Source organism: Triticum urartu, chromosome 4, assembly GCF_003073215.2.
Source record: "Triticum urartu cultivar G1812 chromosome 4, Tu2.1, whole genome shotgun sequence".
Lineage (NCBI taxonomy): Eukaryota > Viridiplantae > Streptophyta > Magnoliopsida > Poales > Poaceae > Triticum > Triticum urartu.
In genome coordinates, this window is record NC_053025.1 from 115978448 (window position 1) to 115985693 (window position 7246).

Genomic DNA, 7246 nt, shown 5'->3' on the forward strand with positions numbered 1-7246 from the left:
TCCATGCCATCAAAGGACCTTGTTCCTTTTGATGAAGAATAGGTGATCCCAAGCGGATCAGATGATGACATTCCTTCTTCTTCTTCGTCAGAGCAGTTGGATGAAGAAATTGAAGTGGATGAAATCCCTTCAACCCCTATTATCTCATCGCCCATGCCTCAGTTCCCTACTGAAGAGGCCGGTGTTGAAGAAATGGATGAAGAAGAAGATGTGGACATTGGATGCACAACTCCAATGATGAACAATGACTTTTGGGAAAGTCAGCACCCCAATTCTCCACTGTTCACACCCCTTCAACAACTTCCTTAGTCCCCTGTAACCACTGAAGTTCAAAATCCTACACATACACCTACCAATCCCTTCGAGTGAAGCCATTGGAAATCTCATACAGTTCAGTCAATTTCTTCAGTGACAGAGATGAAGTTCTTCTGGTCACTGAGGAATTTGTTCTGACTGAGGAGTTAGGAATTCGCCAATGCGGATTGCCTACACAGTGAGGAATTTGATACTCAAAATTCTGACCGTTGCTGTGCTATGCGCCAGCTGTCCCAAAATATCTACCCACCTAATGGTCATATTGTTGAAGGGCATTTATGTCTTATCATGTCGGGCTGCTCCCTAGGCTATAAATAGCCGCCCCCTACAACCACTAGCTGGTTGGCTGCTCCGAGAGAAACCGACACTTGTCATTAGAGAGCATCCCATCCTCCGAGGACTTTGAGTGAAAATCATCAAGTGAGGAAAACCCTAACCCAAAACACCTACAAACCCCAAGTGATTGAGCATCACTGAAGAGATTGATCCTGCGTGGATCTAACGCTTGTTACCTTTTAAGAATGTGCATCTTCGAGACGGTTAGGCGTCATGGTCTGGAGCATCCAAGAGAAAATTGTGGATCGCCGAGTGACCGAGTCTATCAAGGTTTGGAAGTCACCTGAAGACTTACCACGAATGACTGGGTGAGGTCTATGTGACCTTAGCTCAAGGGGAATACGGTGAGGACTAAGTGTCCTGAGCTGCGTGTTCAGGACTGGGTGTCCAGGACTGTGTGTCCTCAGGTTTAAACTAGGAAACATGCTCGTGCGTTGCAACAGAAAAACAAAAAATTTACACACCTCTAATCCAATAATTATGGGTCAAGAACCTCGTGCCTTACCCCACTAGCCCACGTACTCTATTTTTACATGGAAATTCACCCATGTTGTTGCTTATTTTCCTTCTCACCTTTGCCGACGGGGGCCTAGCCGCGTTATGAATGCACATGCTTTTCGTGAGGAGCAAACTCCTAGATGCTGATTTTTGCATATATTTCTATATAAATTGTACATGGAGAAAGTAGTATTGAATTCCGCACCAAAACAATTAATTTGAGGGAAAACATATAGGCAATTCCGTGAAAGGATACAAAGCAAACCACACACGCGCGCAAGACCAGAACAAACGAGAGTGGAAACTTGCAGAAAAGACCTAGAAAAACAATAACTGTACCCTCATGCATAGCTATACACCTGTACGGATGTACTGGCGTTGATATTGCACAACCAAAATTCATTATGTACATTAGATTGTGCAAAAGAGATAACATACCTCAACAAGTGTGTTATAAATATCCTGATTTGCTGGTCTGTTGAACTGGATAGAAGTAGTTTGTCGTTGCCCTCGTCACTGTCGTCGATTCTATGCCAAAGCGAGCAGGTCTCATCTACCGAGCTAATGTAGAGGACATAAGAGAGAGCATATATAGGTTCAACGGTGGGCACATACTTATCAATTAGTGGCACTGCATGGCCAATATCGCACTACAATCCATCATTTAGTCGGTGTTGACTGGCACCAGCACATGTGTGAGAGTAGCAACAACGCTAGGGAAAGGAGGTCAGGAGGATTCTCCATCTTACTTATATCAATGCATGTTTATCATGAATCAGTCATGGTAGGATCCGAGGGGTGTGATTTTGTCACATCTCTGCTTTCAGTCATGCATTAGGGTTGGATGAACATGTGCATCATGTTTAAATTTCTTTTAAACTTGAAATGGGGCCTAATCAACCCCAACACCCCCCCTGAAAATGCTAATTTCCAACAATTGGAATTTCAATGAACCCAAAATGCCCTTCATAAAAGCCCACCATTTTTGGTCTTGACTAAAACCTCTGCCAAAAATGGTCTTGCAATTTATGGAGCCATTCTGGATTTTTGAACAAGCCATAAGTATTTGAATTTGGGCATTTTAAATGCTATAAATATTTTAAAGTGCTCAAATAATCTTGGAAGCATTTTTAGGCAGTTGAGAATATTCCCAAATGTGCCTCTGAATATTTCCAGAGTTTTTGGAAATGAAATAGTATTTATTCTATTTCAATACACATAGCAGGAAATAAATAAAAGCAAACAGAAAATAGAGAGAGAGAGTTAGAGCTTACCAGGAAGCCCACCAGCCGGCCCACCTAGCTGGCCCGGCCCAGCAGCCGCTGCACGCAGCTGCTTCGCCTAGCCAGTGAGGCGAGCAGGTGCTCGACGGCGAGCACAGGATCTCGCCACGCCACCTCTCTGCCTGCCTGCCATCACCCGCGCCAGCGTGATGACTCAAAGCGCCTCTGTGGCACCGCCCCGACCCCGTGGACACCTCACACGCGCCCCTGCCTCTCTCCCTTGCTCTCTCCCACGATGGCCGACGCTGCCGTAGCCACACCGTCGCCATAGCCGTGCTCTCCGTCGTCTCCATTCCACGTCACCGTGTCTAGGAGCTCCGCCGCCCTCCTCTCCGTCGAGCAGACCGAGCCCCGAGCGCTCGCTCGCCCTGGAGTTACCGCCTCGTCCTCGTCTTCGCTGATCGCCGCCGGAGATCCCTTTCGTCGTCACCACTGCTCCAGCTCATCCCCGACCTCGCCGTTTAGATCGTCGCAACCGCTGTGAGCTCAGCTACATTCCCATCCTCTCCGTTCTCGCTGTCGTCCCCTGCATTGACTGCACGAAGCTCACCCGCACGCGCCGCCGCCCGCGTCGTCGCCGGTCATGCTCCGGTGACCATATGGTCCCGGGCTTGTGTCCAACGCACTCCCCGCATCGCGTAGGAGCCGTAGATGCTAGCGCCGCCCCGCCTAGGCCACTGCAGTAACGAGCCCAAGCTCACCCGAGCTTCGGCGACCGCCAAGGTCGTCGCCAGCGTCGTTTCCGGCCTCCCCGAGCTCCACTTCCACCACCAAACGCCGCGGCTTGCCCCCAGCTACACGTAGGACCAAACCACAGTCGATATGGTCGACTGTGGGCAAAACCCGAGCTCCTCCACCGCGTCTGTCGTCGCCGGCGTCAAGCTGCCGACGAGTTGACCACGTTTTGACCGTGGACTGACGTGTGGGCCCAAGTTGACTTCCCCTCTGAGCCTATGATAGGTGGGACCGACCTGTTAATTAGTTTAGGATTAGTGTTAACTAATTTTAGTTAGTTTAAGTCACTGACATGTGGGCCCAGGCCCCACTGACAGTTAATTAGTACTAACTTAATCCTGTTAGTTAGCTGAGTCACTGACAGACAGGGCCCACCAGTCAGGTTTGACTGGCCCTGGTGCCTTTGACTCGCTGACGTCACAATGACGCAGCGCTGATGCAATTATTCTTTTTCTGGATTTATTTTTATATAGGAAATTCCAGAAAATAGCGAAAACTTTTAAAAATCATAGAAAATCAACCATAGCTCCAAATCAAAGAAATTATATATGAAAAATGATAAGAAAAATTCAGTCTATCCATCTATAATGGTTTCATGCATGACAAACCACTTTAACCTTGCTGTTTAGGTGAAACAAGCTAATACACTTTTTATACATAAGAACTTTAACCGTCATTTGAATCTTTGATTCAAATGGACCCATTTCAACTTGTTTCACATTGCATTAGGCAAGACACATTCATATTGCCATGTCATACCATGCATCATATTGTTGCATATCGTCATGTATTGATTATGTTCGGTGTGTCTTTCGTGGTAGGTTCTGCCTCCGAGGATAACCCCGAATATCCGTCTGAAGGGCAGTACCCTACTACCACTACATCAGGCAAGCAACTCAATGATCATTCCGATACAACCCATGTGTAGGAGTTGATTGAGCCATGTATGTGATTCCTACCTTGCTATGCCTGCTATGCTTAGAGTTGTGTCAGGTCTGGTTCATCTGGGTGATGGGCTAGAGTGAAATGATTATGTTGGTCATGTGAGGGATGTGTTGAACATGTTTTGGTAAAGGTATCGATGAGAGGCCATGTAGGAGTACATGGTGGGTTGTTTCATTGAGGCCGTCCATAAGAACTGAGATCTGTATGCGTGATTTAAGATTCAGCTACTACCACACATTGGGCCCTGAAATATGACCCCGCTCGACTTACTGACCCCTCTAGTACTCTGTCCAGGAGTTGCAATTAGTTTCTGGTGTTTGTAGGTTATGTGTTGGCGGCCATGCGTAGCGCTGACCCTAGGGGTGGGCTATGATGCGGTAGATACACCGTGGCACGGTGTACTGAGTCGCCCGTTTGGTGTCTCTGGAACCCTGCACACATCATTTGGGGCCGTTGAGGACACCCCGGCCGGATTTCCTTGCGGATGGAACCTGAATAGGCGATAAACCTGGACTAGAGACTTGTGTGGTTAGTCAGGTCGTGGTCTACACCCACGTCGGTTTTTGCTTGAAGTCTGCCGAGCACATGTCGTGTGCAGACGCTAAGTGGTGGAAACATGTGTGATGAAGTACACCCCTGCAGGGTATAAAACTATTCGAATAGCCGCGTCCGCGGTAAAGGACTACTTGGTTGCCTATACAGTTCATAGACAAGTTAATGGATACTACTAAAAGACTCAAGATAAGTGTGAGTACCGAGGATGGCCCTCTCGTAGGATGACGAGGGAGGATCCCCGGTGGAGTATTGTGTTGGTGATTAGTGGACTCGTGTGCGAAAACTATTTTACTAGTGGAGTCTCGTAGGATAGCTTAGCCAAGAGTCATAGCTGGCTTGCTACAATAACTCCACCACCTTCTTGAGAATGAGCATGTATAGTAGGTTCTGATGTAAGACTTGCTGAGTACCATTGTACTCATGTTTGTTTAATTACTGTTTTCAGACGACAACACCGCCCCCTCCGATGGGTTTTATGTAGATCTCGACGTCGATGATTGACTTGCCATGGAGGGCCCTATGTAGATAGACAGGCTTCAAGAAGCCTTCTTTCTTTCTAGTGTCTGTACTCAGACTATTTGCTTCCGCATGTGCTTGTATGCTTGTATGACTTGAGTGTCGGGTCATGGGACCCCTACCTGTATGAACATGTTATGTATGGCTCTCTGGAGCCTTTAAATAAAGTACTTGAGTTGTAGAGTTTTGTTGTGATGCCATGTTGTATTTGCACATATCGAGCATATTGTGTGTATGATTGAAATGCTTGGTATGTGTGGGATCCGACAATCTAGTTGTTTATCCTTGGCAGCCTTTCTTATGGGGAAATGTAGTCTAGTGTTCCTCGAGCCATAGTAGTCCGCTACAGCCCGGTTCACCGGAGTCCTGCTAGCCCAGCACTACTGCTCAAGACACTTGACTGGCCGGCATGTGTTTCACTTCGTTCCTATGTCTGTCCCTTTGGGAAATGTCACGTGGTGACATCCGGAGTCCTGCCCGGGTTCCCTGGAGTCCTGTTAGCCCAGTGCTACAGCCCGGATTCACTCACTGATGACCGACATGCTCGATGTGATTCATGTATGCCTGTCTCCATAGGTCTGTGCCTCTTTGGGTTCACGACTAGCCATGTCGGCCCGGGTTCTCCATCATATGGATGCTAGCGACACTATCATATACGTGAGCCAAAAGGCGCAAACGGTCCTGGGCCATGGTAAGGCGACACCCGTGGGGATACCGTGCGTGAGGCCGCAATGTGATATGAGGTGTTACCGGCTACATCGATGTGACTTGGAATCGGGGTCCTGATAGCTTTGTAGCCAAAACGAACTCGCCGCCAGTTAGGCTTCCGATGATTGCAGTTTGGGAAAATACAATCGAGTGTAGCTGAGAAGAGGAGGAAGGACAGTCATGTTGAACGGACATGGAATCAGACTCCCATTGTTAGTTGTACATCTAAAAATTCACTGCGATGAAGCCTTCCCTGGAAAGCGGAAACACCTTGCTAGAAATTGCTTTGTCAACATCGTGTTGTGCTATTGCCCATCCGCTAGGGCCATGCCCCGCGCTCCTCCAGATTGGGATCTCCTTCCCTGACAAGAATGTCTACATATCCCCGAGCCAGCTAGCTAACCAAAACCCAATCTCAAGATCGTCGCCTCAAGGGCATGGAGGCTGGAGTAGCTTAGAATAGGTAGGCGCTGTCCGCGGCTTGAAGCTCCCCTGCAAGCTGCTCTCATCCATGCACCACAACCCTGTGTCCCTGTCCCTACACAAGTTCATCAACTAAGGCCTTCCGAGTGTCGCTGTCTAAGTACCCGACCCCCGCGCATCGGTGACAATCCCCAGCCTAAGCCCCGCCTCCTATTTTCTTCCTCATGCAAGGCGATAGGCCTACTCGATGGTCTCTTCGATCCAGCTGACGAACGAATCCGCTCGTAGCCAGATGCGCGCCTCCTCCCTCAACTCAGGTCTCTTCGATCCGGCTGACAAACGAATCTGCACGTAGCCAGATGCGCGCCTCCTCCCTCAACTCTACGTGCCGCCTCCCGTCCTGTGTTTATGCAGGTGTGGGTAGGTTGATCTCGATCGATCCCGACTCAGTCTCGTCTCATGTTGCCAAGGAACTGTTTTATTTCTGTTCGTGTACAGGTAGAAGAGGAGGCCCAGGTGGGTGTGTTGGCAGCCGGAGGCCCAACTGAATCAGGCATGGAAGAAAAATATACAGAAAAAGAAGGGAATCATGTGTGCGTCGTTGTCTATTGTGGGAAGGTGTCCAACTCATGTTTTTATGTACCCACGAGTGTTGTTTACGGTGTTATTTAACCACGTTGTGTGTCCTAGAGTCCTGCTCGGCTTGCTTTTGAAGGGGCCAGTAAGCTAATATAAACCGGTAGAGAAACGTATCATTTTTCGACTAAATAGAAAACCTTTCTCTTTTTAAATCTTAGCCGTCGATCTTTATGGTTAACATAAGATTAACGGGTATAAACGGGTGACGTATGGAGAACTATGAAAGCTTCCATCTTTTAATATTAGGTAAAGATACCTAGCCACCCTAACCAGACGTACAACTATCACAGCAG